This window comes from Protopterus annectens, chromosome 2.part0 (assembly GCF_019279795.1).
Source record: "Protopterus annectens isolate FY-2018-M chromosome 2.part0, PAN1.0, whole genome shotgun sequence".
Lineage (NCBI taxonomy): Eukaryota > Metazoa > Chordata > Ceratodontiformes > Protopteridae > Protopterus > Protopterus annectens.
The window spans coordinates 456,375,910-456,393,819 of NC_056728.1; the positions used below are offsets into that span (position 1 = coordinate 456,375,910).

At 37.1% G+C, this 17,910-nt stretch overlaps 1 protein-coding gene across 8 annotated transcripts in view; it reads left to right on the forward strand.

The window, feature by feature from the left end:
* The window catches only part of TLE4 (TLE family member 4, transcriptional corepressor), a 617,928-nt gene that overhangs the window by 588,129 nt on the left and 11,889 nt on the right, over positions 1-17,910 (forward strand). The gene's annotated exons all lie outside the window — the stretch shown is intronic.

The window sequence follows — 17,910 nt, forward strand, 5'->3', positions numbered from 1 at the left end:
AAAAAAAAATAAATAACTTTTATGTTGCTGTATGTGAGTTACAAGTTGAGAGGTATCTTTGGAAACGTACTTCTTTGATCAAAATATAAATTATTCCACCATGCATATTTTCACACATCAATATTCCAAATATGTACTGCACTAATTTTACTGCAAAGGTGTGGTCTTGTAGAAAAGGGATCTTGATGGGTAATTAGTCTGACAAATGCCACTAAGATGCTCCTGTGGGCAGTTACTTGTTGCTCTTTATTTTACTGTATTGACCAGGACAGTCCTTCTAAGTACTGCAGCCTTTTTTTCAGGAGAGACCAGAGTTGGTATTTATACTGAGTAGGTGTAATTTGTCCAGAACACCTGGAAACTTCCCTCTCCGTATTTAAATGATTTGAAATAAAACTTTTTTTTAAGTTTTCTGTGGGGTGCTTGGCATCCACCTTAATTACCACCAACTTGTGTAGATAGGACCCCTGTTTATTTCTTCTGAAGAAAGTCATCTCAGGAATGCAGAATACTGCTGAATTTGTGATTTTTCTAATTCAGGAATGCATTTGATGTTGTAGATTAAATTTGAAACTCACCCTGACCTTGTTGTTTGCATAAGTTTATACAGGTTATGCACATAGTGCTAAACCCTTCCCAAAATATTGAGTCATGGGAATTTGAAGCTACATTGAGGAGGAAATTAATAACTGTTGATCACCTGTAGTTCTGTATTCTTTGTAGGGTAGCCACCACTGTCTGAGACAGAAACCAGACAAGAGAGGCATCATACATCACACTTGGCCCTTCCTTTCCTAGCTTACTCCGCTTTTCTCCTTGCCCATGTTGTATTAGAAGTGGGAAAGATTGCAGTTGCTAGAATTTCATTTTAAATTTTCTTTAGGTCATCTTGGACATGATGCTTGGGGTAAAAAAAAAAAAAAAAAAAAAGCTGTAGACAAGGCAGTAACTGTGCGAACTCCATCATTCTGATTGGTGTGCCAGGAAGAAAACTGGAACTTGTACAGAAATTTCTGGGCTGCTGGATTATCATTTTAGCTAGTCCAAACAAAAAAGGTTGGTGCCAGTCCTTATGATAAATGGCAAAGAACATTTTGTCTGACTACAAAACAGGTGTGGTAGGGTCTACAAAAGCATAAAATTAACCAAAATGAACTTTAGGTAAAAAGGTCTCGCAAGAAATAAATTCTGAAAGTTTTCTTCCTGTTAAATGCTTAGCCTTGGATATGTGAATGAAAGTTGAAAATACATACTTTTGGCCTATCATGCCTGCATGGAGTGTATTACAGATTTTATACTGAGCAACATCTGCAGAGGTCTTTCATGGACAGTTTTATTGGTCTTGCATTTGAGTTTCTCTACCATACTTTTAATTATTTTCAAGCCTGTTACTGACTTGAAAAGTGACAGCGTCAGGGAAAGAGCCCTTTGGATTATCATAGGAAATAAATTCCTCTTTTTGCTAATTTCTGTGAATCCATATTAACATATTACCCTTCCTGCCTTACGTTAGGTTCTCAGAGCTTCTGTGAAGAGTACAGTGGCATTGTTGCTGTGACAGAAGTATTTAACTTATCAGTACTTTCAACAGAAGTTTAGCTAGGGTGGGGCAAAGGGGGCAGCTTCCCTAGGTGAAAGATGTTAGGGAGGCACAAGCATGAGTGCTGAGAACTGCCTTTTTTCTTTTTCTCCTCACGTTGATGAGTGTGTATTACAGAATGCTGTGGAGGAGAGCCATATTGTAAAAGACATTTTTTTCCCTCATGTATAGACATTACACGAAGCTTCAGGGAGAAGCACCACATCAGAAGATGCCATTTTTTAAATTTACTGCCCAACTTAGTTTTGAGAGGTGTCCGATTGAGGACTGGTACCAGCTGCCAGATTGAGGCACCTACAGCTCTGACTTTTGAGTACAGTATAAGAGTTCCAGCAAGGCACTGTGATCAGTAGCTGAATGATATGTATGTACTTCACTTCGGTGAATGGGCTAACAATTTAACAGTAGAAATTTGTTAAAATATCATTCATTGCAACTGCAGAAGCTCTACCTCCGCACTTAATGTATTTTTGAATGCTTTTCTGAGAAATTGCACATGATTGAGCAGCACTGCACATTTCCCATTTCAGTAACTTCACCACTGGGAGCTTAATGTTTTAGACATGTGTGCCTTTTCCTTCTGTTTTTTAGTAGACAAAGTGCTGAAGTTATAGTCTTTATTGTGCATCTTGGGAATCATTCTGGTTTCCTTTCTCAGAACTGATTCATGAAGTCTAATTACTATGGTATAACCTTCAGAACTGAACACTGATCCTTTTTGGGTCTGAATAGTACATGCCTCATAAAGCTGCAGAGTAATTCATTTTTTCTTAATGTAAAGTAAATTTATCCAGGTACAATCTGTTAGTCATGCTTGTGCTGTTTTAGGAGGTGATCCAGACACTTTGTTTCTGATTAAGTGACTTATCTACATGATATATAAGATGTGGTTCTATGTCTCAAGCCCATATTTGCAGGCTGTATCTCATTCAGTGATTCTAATTTAAACATTTTGGACTTGCTTATAACTGGAGATTCCTCCAATGTTGCTTCCTATGCTGCTGTCAGCAATTGTGTTGGCTGTACTGACATAGGAATGTGAGAAAATAAGTCATGTTTGGGAAATGAACCTTAATTTTTATTTAACATTCAAAATATTATATGAAAATTATCAGTGTGTTGAACCATGCTGCCTTGTCTACCATAATGTAAGTTTAGCATAATATGTTAAGTGTCCTGTCTGGCTTGTGTTTCACTGTGACATGAGTTCAGCTGAAATGAGGCTGAGGAAGATTGATCCTAGGGCCATCTACATTGAGGGTTGAGCCATGCTCACCAAAATTGCGCTCAGAGTATTGCTCCTTCCTCAGGGTGGATTACTTTATTTTGCACGTTTTCTGTTCCTGTCTTTGCTTTTCAGATTCTCCTTTATATATCCCATTCTTCCCTTTTACCCTTGAAAGTCTGCACATGTAGGTGCTCAAACCAGTCGTATATGCACAGGGTTGTGCTGTTCATTCCTTCTACCTGTCTGATCTGGTATTTACACTGGAGAGAATTTGTAGGCATAGTTTTGTGAAAGATGTCAAAACCGATGTTCATAAAGATCACTGCTGCAGTATTTTGCATTGGAACTGGCAGGTGGCAGATGCCTTGACTTCTGACTTGCCTTCCTGAGTTTTAAATGTCTCCTGATTGAAGCTGAATTCCTCCACAGCCTAGGACGTCAATATAATATCCAGCTAAAGGTGGTAGTACCCTGCATAGTAATAGACATTCTTCATATGGGTCATTGTTTCTTTAGTAGTACTGCCTATGAGAATTCACCTCTGGGTAGATGTTACCCAGTTGCGCATGCCCTATTCAGGGTACATCTTTCCAACCACTCTGTGTTTAACCCTTTGGAGGCAGACCCACAAGCAGTCCTAGGACATCTTTCTGAGCTTCCCTTCCATCTCTGCAGTAGAGATGCTGGACACAGGCAGCGGCAGCTTTGATGAAAGCAGCCAGGTACATATTAACCAAAAAGGACAACTCACTTCACTCTCTTGTTTCCCATGAATGGCTGCAGAGTAGAAGTTATCTTATCACAGATGTACATCCATGACATTTCAGGTGGCTGAGTCCCATTGCCTCTAGTGTTTGGAATCCCTGGTTTCCAGCAAGGCTTGGCCCACCAGGGTTTTAGGAACCTTCTGATTAGTTATGTGTCACTGACAGCTCTCAGCTCACTACCTTCCAGCTGTCTTCCTGTAAGATGGAAACAAAGGGCTTCTCATCAGAGGGAATTGGATTCATCTTCAGAAGTTGAGAAAGAATTGATGTATACCCTTGTGGGTGTCGTCTTGTGTATGTAGTTAACTGAAGAGAGCGTCTCCTTATAGAATACTTGATGAGACTGTCTCTTTGGGAAGAAACCTCAGCCGTATGAGGGAACATATATGGGAGTCTAACGAGAGGCCCTTGACCAAAAAAAAAGTTAGCTAGACAATCAAGTCTCGAAGGACCAACAAACACTGCTGTGCCATCAGCATTTGTTGCCTTTCTCTGGAGACTCAACCCTAAACAATCCTGACAGATATTAGAGGTCTTAACAGGATTCTCACTACCTGTACAGGAACCCTCTGTCATCCTCAACAGTAGTCTACTGGGATGCTGCCAGTGAACTTAAGTTGGCTGCAGGTCCCAGTAGAGAGATTAGAGTATTTGACTAGTCTGTTCTTTCCAAACTTTTCTGGGCTGTCAACAGCCAGACCCACATAACTGAATAGCAGAGAAAGGTCATCTTGTGAATCAAAGAGTTGACCTCTGAGATTCGTGAAGGCAAAGCTATTAATATGTGGGTATGGGGTATTAGCCACTATGCTGGCAGTATCTTCACTATGAAGCTTCATAGCTAAAGAGGCCCTAATTCTCTCTTTCATAATAATATACTGACTTAAACTCCCTCTTCCAAATATACCGGCATTCCTCCATATTAGCATAATTTCTTAGTTAATTTGGAGGCTCTGATCTTTAGTCATTGTAGTTAAACTAAAACTTGGCATCACCACTGATGGCCTATGTAGGGACCTTCGGCAGGCCAAGAAATGGCTGATGGTTGTACACAACCACCTGGTATGTCTTTTCAAAAGTTCTGAATTTGGAAATTGTAGTGCACTAACACTAAGTTAACAATGTCTTATTTGCCACCAAGACACATTTTTTTAGAAAGTCTGATTTTAACCTGTGGGCAGTTTGTCAGACAAGCAAATAATCACTTTGATCTCATAAATATCTCAGGCCCTACAGTAAGAAATCAAATAATTCAAAATCTGCCAGAGAAGAAACCATTTAACATTAGTTGGTCTTGATGAAGGAAAAAAAAGGAAAGAATGCATTGAAATTTTAGAAATGTACCCTCTTGCCTTGCAGTAGCACATTTCCTGTTAAAATTAAGAGAGCCCTCAGATTGTTAAATACCTTACTGGGAGAAAACTGTCCACCACACACTGTTTCTTTGTAGTAAATAACTTTCATGATGTTGCAAGAATATTTGTTGTGATTAGAAAGGACACTTATTTGTGTGTGTATGTAGAGTGGATATAAAAAGTTTACACACCCCTGTTAAAATGCAAGGTTTTTGATATAAAAAAATGAGATCGCAATAAATCATTTCAAAACTTTTCCCACCTTTAATGTGACGTATAACCTGTGCAATTCAATTGAAAAACAAACAAATCTGTTAGGGGAAAAATATAAAAAAATAAAAAAACTTACAATATGTTGGTTTCATAAGTGTGCACACCCTTAAACTAATACTTTGTTGAAGCACCTTTTGATTTAATTACAACATTCAGTCTTCTTGGGTAGGAGTTTAACAGCATGACACATCTTGACTTGGTAATATTTGCTCACTCTTCCTTGCAAAAGTGCTCCAAATCTGTCAGATTGCGAGAGCATCTCTTGTGCACAGCCCTCTTCAGGTCACCCCACAGATTTTCTATTTGATTTAGGTCTTGGCTCTGGCTGGGCCATTCGAAAACTTTAATTTTTCAATCAGTCGCTGACAATCTTAGTTTTGACTCATACGTAAACTTAACCATTAAATCAGTCAGTAGAAAACTTGGTTTCCTTTATAGGCTAAAAACCTTCCTTACACCTTCTGCCAGGACTACTATCTCCCAAACACACCTAATTTCCACCCTTCTCTTTGCCTCCCCAATTTACACTAATCTATCCAAAAATAATCTGGCCACCTCTTATAATAACATTGCCAGATTTGCTACTGATTCCCCATTCCGAACTCACCATTGCCAAAATCTGAAAAAGTTAGGATGGTTGGAACTGCAAAACCAACTTCAACAACTATCACCCATAAGATCTTGTATCATCCTACAAATACTCCCATACTCTCTAGCCTTATTAGCCCATATAAAAATGTGACAACCCTACGCTCAGCTAATAAGTTACTAGTAGCCACCCTTAAATCTAGCAACAAATCTGGAGACAGTCTATTTACTAATACCATTGGAAACTCTTGGAACAAGCTTCCTAATAAACTAACATCTCTGACATCCACACCACTTTTCAATAAGCAACTAAGAACCTTCCTAACTTCACAATGAATATGCCCATGTACTAATCCTGACTGATATTTCCTCCTCTTAACCACCACCTTCACATGAGCATAACAGATGCAATAAATAAATAAATAAATAAATAAATAAACATTTGTTGTAATATGATCAGCTTATACATGTACATGTGTTTCTTTAATGTTGTCTAAGCTTCTCCCATGTAAATCCTGGTATAAGTAACCTATATGAACTTGCACATTCACGTTAATTTTTTTTCTCCTCTTAGGTTATATAAAGCTACTTAAAGGGGTTTCTATGTTTAATTAATTTTTAAATATTATCCTCATGTCTTTTACTTATTTATGTCAATTTGTATAATGCTGTAGTGGAGCTTTTCTCCCCGGGCCTCTACTGAAAATGGACATATATCCAGTTAGACTAGCCCAGTCAACAAATATCAAATAAAAAAACAAAATAAAAAAATTTCTTCTGGTGAAGTCATTGTTTTATTGATTTAGATGCATGCTTGGGGTCATTGTCATGTTGAACGGTGAAATTCCTCTTCATCTTCAGCTTTCTAGCAGAAGCTTGAAGGTTTTGGGACTGTTCATAATTCCCTCCACCTTGACTAAAGCCTCAGTTCCAGCTGAAGAAAAGCAACCTCAAAGCATGATACTGCCGCCACCATGCTTCACCGTGGGGATGGTGTTCTTTTGGTGATGCAAAGTGTTTTTGCACCAAACGTACCTTTTGGAATTGTGGCCAGAAAGTTCAGGCTTGGTTTTTTCAGACCATAACACATTTTCCCACATATTTTTGGGAGACTTGATGTATTGCTTTGCAAATTTTAGCTGGGTCTGGATGTTTTTCTGTGTAAGAAAAGGCTTCCGTCTTGCAACCCTACCCCATAGTCCAGACATATGGAGAATATAAGAGATTGTTGCCACATGTAGTACACAACCAGTACTTGCCAGAAATTCCTGCAGCTCCTTCAGTGTTGTTGTAGGTCTCTTGGCAGCCTCCCTGACCAGTTTTCATCTCATCTTTTCATCAATTTTGGAGGGACATCCAGTTCTTTGCAACGTCACTGTCGTCCCATATTTTCTACACTTTTTGTTGACTGTCTTCACTGTGTTCCATGGTATATCCAGTGCTGTGGAAATGTTTCCGTACCTTCTCCTGACTGATACCTTTCAACAGTGAGATCCCTTTGATGCTTTGTAAGCTCTCTGCGAACCATGGCTTTTGCTGTAGCAGGCAACTGAGTAAATGTCAGGAAAATCCTACTAGGACAGCTGAACTTTATTTGGGGTTAATCAGAGTCTCTTTAATTGATGGCAGGTGTGTACCCAAGAAGACTGAATGCTGTAATTAAATCAAAAAGTACTTCAACAAAGTATTAGTTTAAGGGTGTGCACACACAACAGAGTATTAGTTTAAGGATGTGTGTACAACCAGCGTACTGTACCTTTTTAATTTTTTAAAAACTGCCATTTTAACAGGGGTTTTATATATATATATATATATATATATATATATATATATATATATATATATATATACACGCGCACACACACACACACACACACACTTTTTTCTTCCAGGATTGCAGGGAAAAGGATGACATCTACCAATATTTGCAAGCTTTGCTATTTAAGTAATTTTCCAATATCTTTCAAGTATCTAGCCACTTTGGCCATCAGGTAGAAGACCAGCAGAATCTTTTTGAAAATTCACAGACTGCGCTGGCATTTCTTCAGAACACTACTTACGTGGTATAAGTGGAGAACATGGTTAAGGACATTGTTAGGATATCAAAAGCCGTTTCCACAAGATTCCATTTCGGTCCCCTAATCTCATCCTTTTTGGTTGGAGCCACAATATCGGTTTTGTGTATTGTTGATCATTTTCATTAAAGCTGCCTTTGTTGTCAACATCACTGCTACAGAAAAGGAGGAGAAGCCTAGGAAGATGTTTTTGAGAAAGTTTGTGGCTGTGATTTGTTTACATCTGGTAGTAGCGATCATCAAAAAAAGTTTCATCGTGCATGTACTTACGGCCTGAACAGCTCCATTGCTAAACCCAGTACTTCTTCAGTGTCCACAAACAACAAAGGGTACCACTTTGGATGAACATGATGTCCAAAGTAATGCAGCCAAAAATCAAGTGCTTATGGACTGTGCCTTCTACACAACCAGCACTTTTAGCAAAGTATGAAACTACCAAACATGCAAGTTATTTGCTGGGCAGGAGAACAACCTGACCCCTGATCAAAGTTCACACTGACTTGTTTTTTAAAGTTTTTTCTGTGGTTTAAGATTATTGGCCACTTGCCATGTCTACTTTTAGGAAGGAAGCATTTAGCTATGTATGTGCCAAGTTACACGAAACATTCCTGTGAAATTAGGAGGTGCTTGCTTGTTCTGCAGTCATAGTTTGCTCATCCTTGTGCTACAAGGATCTTTAATTAGCTTCACAGTCAGGAGAATGCAGAGCAGGTTTGCTTATGCAGAGTGACACTGAATGTTAAAGGCTTTAAGTAAGCAGCAAGCTTTGCTTGTTGAAGTTTATTAATAAATGCAGAGCAAAAATGATTTTCCTTCAAGGAATTTAACAGACGTACCAAAAATGTCCATTCCTATTATAGAAAAGTATTAATGTGTGTAAAATTTGGTCCTTTCTTGTAAAAAGTGGGTCATGGTCTTAGTTGAAGCAGCTTGCCTAGTCAGTCCCAGGCCATCTATTCAAGTATTTGGAGACCACTTAATAGCCAGTGCGTAACATCACATGGGAATGTGTTATTAGAAATGTTTACATATTTAATTGTGACCAACCCTTCTCATTTACACCCTAAGTTCAGTCAGATAGGACTGCATTGTGGTGTTCCACTATGTCCTTCCTCAAAAATTGCCTATTTTATATGCAAAGAAAGTGATCCATTTTCTTAATATGTAAAATGGATTCTTTGCTGATTATAGGAAGTTGAGTCCTGATCATCAGACAATTTACTTATCGTGTCAGGTTAGGAAGGGAAGAGCAAAACTGATTTTTCCTGGTTTGTCAATCTTGGTTTTCTGCTGTTTCGGACAGTTATAATTGTGTTTTGTGATGATTATGGAGCTTCTTTTTTTTTTTTTTTTTTATTTGTTGGTTAAAGTAATAAAGATACACTTACAGTAATAAAAAAGAAACACTGTAACAGTTTCTTTATTGTCATGCAGTATACATATGTTCTTTTTAACAATTTAATTCGCTCCACTATTACATAAATTGCTCAGTTTTTACCTTCTCTTAAATTGTTCTGCATGTGTTGTTCTCACAAATTGTATTTATTTCTATGTAATTTGCTCTTTTCTTTTCCTGAAGATCACACCTCTGGTTCTTTATAACATTCATTACTTAACATTATGGTCGGTTTATATTTTGATATCCATTTTCTAGTAGCTGCTTTTTTGGCAGGTAACATCATTAAACTTATTATATCTAGGCATTTCAGATCCTATGTCCCAGCTCAAAAGACAGGGCTTTTATTTCTGTAAAGTCCTTAATTTTTGATCCTCCAAAATTTAAAATTTACAGATAATGAAGCTCATCGGTCTTTAATTACTCGTCACTTGTATTTTGCAGGTCCTTTCTTTGTCAATATACCCACAGTCCTTCCCCTGTGTCATGGTAGTCGTATATTTCTGTGTGTGGCATCTACTTTTGAGTGGCACACCTTAGATCTGGAAAGGGGATTAGTGAGCAGAATGTTATGGGAAAAGGGGAGATACTAGTAGTCTGAAAGATTTAATGCCGAGCTGACTGAAGTCCTACTTTTTAATTGTGCTGGTTGGCTAGGATGGACCTGCTTGTCCAAACCATTATTATGGGAAGTACTAACCATTCATTCTTCACTAAACGTTTTCAAGTCCGACCTGACCTCCATTGCATCCATATTCTGATGAGCCACCCTGGATGTGTGCTTTCACATGCTTGCACAATAGTTTCAGTATGGGGAAGAACATTATGACACTGCAGCAGCAACTCATTGCTTACCAAGCTTTAAACTATGCTCTCACTAGTTAGCTAAAATGCAAAATCACATCTTAGTGTTTACCCCTACGATAAACCGATCTTAAAGTATTCAGACGTAAACAATTGGCTCAGAGCGGTTACCCTTCTGGGAATAGGCACCCCAAAGTTTGACTGCAGTTAAAATGCCCAAAACCCTTGCACTAATAAATATCGGCCACAAGTGGTCAGAGTTAAGTAATAGTTATTCACTTGAAATAAGTGTAACCATTTCTTTCCAGTTAAATTTGCAGACAATAAAAGGCTTACACAGCCTTACCTCTCAACTGTCCAGATTTTTGCCTCAAAATTTCGATTTGTTTTTCATAAAATTTTTGGTTTTCTGGCAAATCAGTGAGATAATCTGAAGATTGGAATTAGTGTCATAGATTTAAGTTTCAAACTTCATATCCTTTAGAAAATGCATTTTAATACGTACCCTGTTATTCTAGCAATTTTCTTAGTTTATAAGACCAGTATTTAAAATCTGTCCCTATTTTCGGGCCTTTGTACTGCCATTATATCAGGTTTTGTCCAGATTTCGTAGGCTAAGAGGTTAAGGGGTATGTTGCACAAAAGTGAATAGTACGTTGAAAATAAAACATTCAAGAAAGGTAGAAAGTAGTCAGAACAAGTCTAATTCCTAAACTTAAAACCGTTTGCTTTTAGCTAAAGAAGTACTGTATCCTTATTTTTTTCTTTCTTTCTTTTTTTTTTTTTTTTTTTTTGCTAATAAAAAAAATACATTTTTTTGCTAATAAAAATAGAATTTCAGAATCCTTAAGTCAGTATAGTTTGAGCCCCATCTCCATGGGTGTCCGTTAAGCAAAGCAGTAATTCATACAATTTCTATACATTTGAATTAAGAAGCAGTCCTATTTAAGTTCACAAACAGGATTTCCTGTGGTTTTAGTTTGAGTAATAGAAGATGCCCTTCTGTTCCCACAATTCTTTAATTCTTGGAGGGAGTCTGAGCAGTCTACTGTGCAGTTAAGACATTTGTGTGTAACTTAGTTCTAGTCTTCAGGAAGTAGTGCATACAGTCAAGAAGCAAAGCTTAGTTAAAATGTAATGCATTTTTACAGTGGCAAATGCAATTATGCAACAGTTTATTCATTTTATTGTGCACATTTGTATTTTCTAAAAAAGGCAGAAGCAATGCCTTTTTTCACTTTTTTTATCACAGCTTGGTATGATATTTTTTTGAAGTAGCAGTGATATTTCTAGATTTTTTGTTCTGAGCAGAAATGAAATACAGACCTCTGACTGCAGGGCACAGTGGTTTCTCATGAGGAAGAACATGGTCCCTCCATCTTTATCTTACAATATGGATGTGTCAAGCAGGACAAATGTAGGGAACGTGAGATTCTAAGTTTGAGACATCTTTTTGACATATTGGAAGCTGTTCTTCTCTGAACGGCCTGCCTCTAGGGCAGTGTCTTCCTTTCAGGAGTCTGGTTGCAGTGCACAGTTTATTCATCAGTTATTTGGTAAATGAACTCTTCCTACCATGGCAAGCAGTGATGCAGCAGTCTGCATTGCACACTCCTTATGAACAGATTAAACAAAAAAGGTATTCTGTTTGGATTGCAGGCACCAACTTATCATCATAAGGAGGAGGGCATACCCTACAAAACTGGGATGGCATCCCCACTTTGATGTAGAGAACTGTACCTTGACAAGTTCTCCACAAAGTAATGATGCCCTCACTAGGATGTGGGAGTATGCCATATGGGAGGCAAGGGAAATGTCAGAGAGCAAAAAAAGATATTTCAGTGTTCTGGACTTGGGAAGCTAAAATGTACAGCTTTCTCTCCAGTTTTCAGAAATTCAGAGACTTTGAGAATGTTTTCATTGCAGCTCCATACACCCAGACTTCCCAACAGCCACACCAAGGAATCGAGACAGAGTTACTGAAATGCAAAAGTAAATGAAAAGTACCCAGAAGACATGAAGGCGCCAATAATAATTGTTTGAGTAGTTGTCCTTTTAAGAAACCCAACACTTATATTCCTAAACCGCATCCCAGTGTTGAAGCATTCAGTAATGTTTGTGAAGAGGATATTAGGAAATGCTTTGATAATAAACGTAAATGTAAATTTTTAAATTTAACTAGAGATGAAAATGATGCGTTAATGGAACTTAAAAGTTTGAAAACAATTGATTTTCGGCCTGCAGATAAAGGAGGGGGGGAGTGGTCCTACTAGACAGAGATAAATATATTGAGAACTTGCTTCAGCTCTTGAGTGATTCTGATACTTTTGTTAGTATTTCTAAAGTTATGGTTAGAGCATTTATTGACAAAGTTTTGTTTCTCATCTTTGATTTGTTGATTTCTAGAGTTATTAATGAGGATTTGTTTAAATATTTTAGTGTAGATAATACAAATATCCCCTTAATATATGGTTTGCCTAAACTACACAAAAGTCTGGTGGATCCACCTATGCGTCCGATTGTGTCCGGGAGAGGCTGGGTCACTGAGCCTCTCTCTATTTTTGTAGAGAAGATGTTATGACCTATTGTTGATCAACAACCTATTATTTTAAGGGACACACAAATTTTCTAGAAGAACTGTATAGAGGGACTACAGGATTGGATAGCACTAGAGAGTTATTTCTTGTTACCCTGGACATAGGCTCATTGTTTACGGTCATCCCCAATGAGTGGGGTATTGAGAATATCAGGACTATGCTTAATGGTATGAAATGTTACTGGAATGATAAGGTTTTTCTTATTTGTGAGTTACGTGGTATCATCCTTGATAACAATGTGTTTATGTTTGGTAATGACTATTACTTGCAGAAGGTTGGCATGGCTATGGGTACGTCTTGTGCCAATAGCTATGCCAACTTAGCTTTAGCTCAGTGGGAGTCTGAAATAAGGATTTTAGCTCGTCCTAGGGTGCTTTGGTATAGACGTTTTGTTGACTATTTTTTTTGTTATAGGAAGGTGATGGAACTAGTCTATCTGAATTTATAGTGTGGTTGAATTTTACCACTTCGTTTTTGAGATTTACCTATGAATATTCAGTGGAAAAGGTAAGCTTTTTAGATGTTTATATTAATAGGAAAGACATAGGTGGCTTTAAAACATCTCTATATAGGATAAATACTTTTCTACATAAAGGTAGTATGCATCCATAGTATGCATCCACGGCATGTGTCCAGGAATGTGCTTAAAGGTCAATTCCTTAGGATGATGAGAATACATAGTGATGAATGTGATTTTTTACAAGCTTTTAATACTTTCTCAGCAGGGTATATTCTGAGGGAGAAGTTAATAACTGCATAGCCCAAGTCATGAAAGAAAGGTACAGCATAGGTAAACCTTTCTTTTTCAGAAAAATTATACTCTGATGTTGTTGAGTCTTCTGATAGTAACAATATGAATATGAGGGTTTTTTTAACCTATGCAAGTGATGTCAGTATATTCTGTGATGTCATTAGGACAAACTGGAATATTCTATACTCGGATAATAAGCTGAGAGAATGTATCTCTCAGACTCCACTGTTCTCTTTTAGGAATAACTGGTCTTTAAAGAAACAACTTTGTTATAGTAAAGATGATGATGTAGTACTAGAATCACAATGTAAGGGTACATATCCTTGTAGACATTGCCGTGTCTGTAAATTTGTATACAGTGCCCCCCAGTTTAGACATCCCTTTCATGACTGCTCTGTTGAGTTTCCTTTTTATGCTGATTGCACCAGTCGTAATTTAGTTTATTACTGTTTCTGTACAGTTTGTTTTCTGTGTTTGTAAGACCAACAGGTCCCTTACAGAATGTGTGTTAGAGCATCTTAGGGATACTAGTAACAAGAAAAATATTAATGCATTAGCAAAACATGTAGAATGCAATGGCATAAGTCATGAATTTAAGTTTTTTGTATTGGAACTAATAAATGAAGGCAAGAGAGGTATTTGTAATAAGACCGAAGCCATTGAGCAAAAATGGATTATCTTTTTTTAAAGCTGATGCATATCCAGGTGTCAATGATATGGTTTCGTTGAAACCATTTTTACGTCCGAGATTGTTTGAAACATTAACTTACTGACTCATAGTTTTTTATATATGTTTTTTTATATATGTATGTTGTTTTGCTTTAAATTTAATAAGGTAGTTAATTAGTATGGCATTCTCACTGGTGCATAGTTTTTTTAAATATTGTCTGTTTTATGAAATGTTTGCCTGAAGTGGTTGTTTGACTGTGAAAGCGCTAACCTGTTGTGATTAAATTAGTTGCCTTTTTCTGCTGTGTTGAAGTGCTTTTTATCTTTTTTTTTATTGAAATGCACTTGTACTTCTGTAAGAACCCAGTGGTGGACACTGCTATAATTTTGCTGGAGGTTTCAAATGACAAGTTAGTGCCACGGCTTTGCACTTTACCAAGTGACATGGAAATCAGGTCCATAGGTAGATTTGTTAAGATGGTGTTACATCAACCACTGTACTGTTTTGGGTCATAAATTGCCAACAGCATAAATTAAATATAATTTGTGACACAGTTAGGGAAATTATGCTCCGACATTCAAAACAATTGTCTCAATTCTCAGATCTTGAAATTTGTTCAGCTTTCCTAAGGAGTATGGGGGTGGGGCAAACGATAATGTATGCTCATGATGCTGTTGCAGTTTCTAGAGTGCCTGTCCTGTGTTTGGTCATCAAGTGCTCTGCCTGTCTTAGGTGCCACATGAAGATGCCAAAGGGGAACTTTCAAATACTCTTTGACAGCTATTCCTTGCCACACACATGGAATACCTTTAAAAAAAGGAGAAAAAAGGCAAAGTTATGGAAGGAGTGAAGCAGATTTTCATTTCCTATTCCCCAGTACAGCAAGAACTTTCCTTTTAAGACTGGCCCTTTCTTCAGACGTTATCCCAAAAGTCAACAAGCAAACAGGTGTACTAAAATGAAGAGAAGCCATTCTAGTCCCGGACTACTGATTCCTCAGACTGTCCTTGTGTGGTGCTTACTGGGTGATTTCCCCCCCAATCACAAAATAGATGATGCATCATTCTACCTGTTTTTCTTGGCTTTTAAGGCCATCACAGAGCAATGGAAGCCAGAAGTTCTCCAATTCAATGTAGGCTACTGTGGTACATCAACAGTGGGTGCAAGGTCATACCATCTGGGCAGATTTGCATTGCAACCTCCACCAGTCTGGATCTCAAGTGGTGTATATACTATCACAGTGCAGCATCACCACCTGTATCTTGAGCAGGACGTGGGGGGGGGGGGGGGCATAAACTAAACAGAAATTTTTAGCAGCTGACTAGTATATAAGGACTTCTGGAACTAAATCTTTTTGCCTTCTCTGTGAGTCCTCGTCTTCCTGTCTCTTCAACAGGTCATCACTGCACTGAAGTTTGGAGAATGGATGCCTTCTCTTTCCCGTGGTACTTATTGACCTCTGTATGAGGCTACTTTGACTTCTGTACTGTTTTCATTTCATCTGTCACACAGTGTGCATCCTTCTACCAGTATCAAGCACTCCATCACATTAACCTTCCTCAGGTGGTTTTACTAACTCTTAATATTTTCTGGATTTGGTTCTGACCTCCTCATTCAGACTTCTCTTCTCCTCATTTATACCTCTCAGATACTTGAAACTGTTATGCTGTTCCACTGTTTTCCCTTCTATCATAGTTTTAAACATATTTCCCCATGTGTTTCTTTACCATCTGTTTCCTCTGTACTCCGTTTTATCTTGCATGTCTTCAGTTTTGCATTCAAGACCTCGGTTTTTGTCCTGTAGTGACCATGTTCCACTAGGCTAGTAGCTTCTTTTCACATGTAACCCAAGGTGGTATTTATAATTAGGGGAAATTTGGCCAGGCATAAGGGAACTTCCCTTACTCGTCATTGTTGCAAGTGTGGGACCTGTTTTGCAGGAGCACTTCCTGTTTTCCGTTCCTGGCACAGAGGTGGCTTGGGGAAAACAGGGAGGCAGATGGAATGGTGAAAGAAATGGAGGAGAAAGCAAATATCAAGACCAGAAAATGTGTGCAGGATCTGGAGATGTTTCACAAGAAATCTGTTGGAAATGAGTCTGCAAATGATGGCTGTATAATTATAACTTTCCAGTCGGGATGATTATGGGATGATTTACTTAAAGAAGTGGTGATGCAAGTGAACCAGAAAATGTTTCCTCAGGGGACAATATGGAGAGAGTGTAAAAGAGGATGCAAAAACAATCCTGAAGAACAGTGGTGAGATGGAAAAGAAAACATATGTAGAGAAAGTAAAATAAGGCAAAAGAATAGCAGAAAATGAAAAAACAGAAGTCTGTGGTAAAGATTCAAAATAAAAAAGACAAAGAAATTGGCAGGTATGAAGTGTGGGGCAATTTAATAGCTCCTTTGGGTGTAAAAACACTTGAGGTAAGAGCATTTATTATTATCAGAGACATTTTGTGGCATTATATTTGAGACTCAATATTTCTCAATGGAAAATTTTCTTGGAGAATATGAAAAAAAGCAACTGTAATCCATAGAATCTGTATCTGATAAAAGCATTTAACAGGGAACAAAAAAGAAAATTCATTTACAGTTTCAAACACAGGTAGAGAGAGAGATTTTAAAAGGACGTTTGAAAACTTTATGTAAAGAAGTACTTGACATTGCAAACATTTATGACAAAAGAGGTTTATGGACCAGTGACTAGGATTGTAACATTGTGTTAAAAATAGAGAAAAATTATACATAATCCAAGCATGATAAATGTGAAGGGGAACAGGGGTGTTGTAAACTACTGCAGACAATCTAATTTTAGATTATGTAGTGATAGAATATAATTGTGATTTAAGATGCAAGTATTAAAAAGGAAATGATAGAAGAAAAATGTTAGAAGTTATAAGATATGGTAAGTTAAAACTTTGGGACAACAATTCATGGACTTACAAAAGGGGTATGTATATAAATTAAATAAATGTATAGTATTAGAAGGTTTAATCACAGGATAAGGGGTAGTTGAAACAGGATTTTTCTGATCATCTTGCAGTATGTCTAAAGATAAAGGAAAACGAGGAATATTATAAAAATAGGCAAAAGAATAAAAAAGGGTAAATGAGAAAGCATGGAATGTTGAAGGAAAGAGATTAATAATACAGTTAAGGGAAGATCATATTACTGTGAGAACATTTTATAAACATTGGTCTGAGTGGTGGATGTTGTTTAAAAAAAATAAATGTTTTTACAGTAGCAATATGATGTGAGAAAAGTAGAGAAAGAAAAATATAAAAGAACATAAACATATAACAATGCATTGGAAGATTTAAAACATAGTGATAAAGTACCTTGACAAAGAAAAGAATTATGTGAGAAAATCAAGAAAAACTATAAGAATTGTTATATAAGCAAAGATATTGTGTACAAGGGAAAAGAGAAGAATTATCAAGTTACTTAAGCATATTAGTAAAGGAAGATGGTAGAGTAATGAGAGAATTAAAAACATGTAAAAGGAGGAAATAGAAATAAACCCTGGAAAATATTATGATTACTGTAATACAATATACAAGAAATGTTTAAAGAAAAAAGAATGTAGTGAAAAAGTTAACAGAAAAAGAGAAAGATTTGGGAAAGAATTTCTTTAAACGAGTTAGATAAATTATTAGGACAAATAAATGTAGATTCTGCTACAGGTCTAGATGGAATAGGGTATGAACATGTAAAACATTAAGGGACTGGAAAAAATATATATTTTTAAGATTTTTAATGACTGGTTAAATGAAGGTTTTGTGTGTAAAGAATTATGTAGTG